The 1,234-nt window shown below is 45.2% G+C and overlaps 1 protein-coding gene across 2 annotated transcripts in view; it reads right to left on the reverse strand.

Annotated features, from left to right (window-relative positions):
• LOC106874153 (eukaryotic translation initiation factor 3 subunit E) overlaps positions 1-1,234 on the reverse strand; it is a 17,855-nt gene that overhangs the window by 1,321 nt on the left and 15,300 nt on the right. The window lies entirely within an intron of this gene.

Raw genomic sequence — 1,234 nt, forward strand, 5'->3', positions numbered from 1 at the left:
TGCTGGTGTGTTTACGTCCCCGTAACTTAGCGGTTCGGCAAAAGAGACCGATAGAATAAGTACTAGGCTTCCAAAGAATAAGTCCTGGGGTCGAGTTGCTCGACTAAAGGCGGTGCTCCAGCATGGCCACAGTCAGACTGAAACAAGTAAAAGAGTAATAAAGGTGTCTGTGGAGTGCTCAGCCACTTGTACGTTAATTTCACGAGCAGGCTGTTCCGTTGATCGGATCAACTGGAACCCTCGACGTCCGTAAGCGACGGAGTACCAACAACAACAACAACAACAACATTTGTATCTGCAGTCACAAATATCTTAAACTAGATATCCACACTTCTCCTTTAAAACAAAATCTCAATTTTTTCAGAAAGTAATGAGGAAACAAAGTCAAGGAACGGGGGCGGGGCGACACACGCATCTGTCATTATATCGAATCAGTTTCACTTTCAGCAGAAAGAAGAAAAAAGTGTTAGAAGGGACATAACTCGTGTAGTTACTGCTTTCCAAACCTTGTCAGGAGGCGGTGATCCATCAAGCGGAGCACTTGCTTTCTGCCTCTGTTGGTGATATTGATCGGAGCTGCTACAGTTGCAGTGACAGATTTACTGCCATGTGCACCTGACAGTGCGGAGATAGCTAAAAGTCAGGTCAGTCACAATCTGTAGTGCACGACAGACAAATTGACTACACAAGCTGCTCCACATCCGCCCCTCCCGCAAACTACATCACAACCAGAACGAATCGAAACATATGCTGTTTAAACCCAGGTCGATCCCCGTGGAAGAGGCTTTCCTCAACTTTATACATCGTGTAATTATTGTTGGGTTGTCAGATAAATTCGTTCGTTTTTCTTCTAAATCCTTTCCAATGTTATACTCTTTTTTACTTGTTTCAGTCATTTGACTGCGACCACGCTGGAGCACCACCTTTAGTCGAGCAAATCGACCCCAGGACTTATTCTTTGGATGCCTAGTACTTATTCTATCGGTCTCTTTTTTGCCGAACCGCTAAGTTACGGGGACGTAAATACGCCAGCATCGGTTGTCAAGCGATGTTGGGGGAACAAACACAGACATACATATATATATACATATATACGACAGGCTTCTTTTAGTTTCCGTCTACCAAATCCACTCACAAGGCTTTGGTCGGCCCAAGGCTATAGTAGAAGACACTTGCCCAAGGTGCCACGCAGTGGGACTGAACCCAGAACCATGTGGTTGGCAAGCAAGCTACT

Source organism: Octopus bimaculoides, chromosome 22 (genome assembly GCF_001194135.2).
Source record: "Octopus bimaculoides isolate UCB-OBI-ISO-001 chromosome 22, ASM119413v2, whole genome shotgun sequence".
Taxonomy (NCBI): domain Eukaryota; kingdom Metazoa; phylum Mollusca; class Cephalopoda; order Octopoda; family Octopodidae; genus Octopus; species Octopus bimaculoides.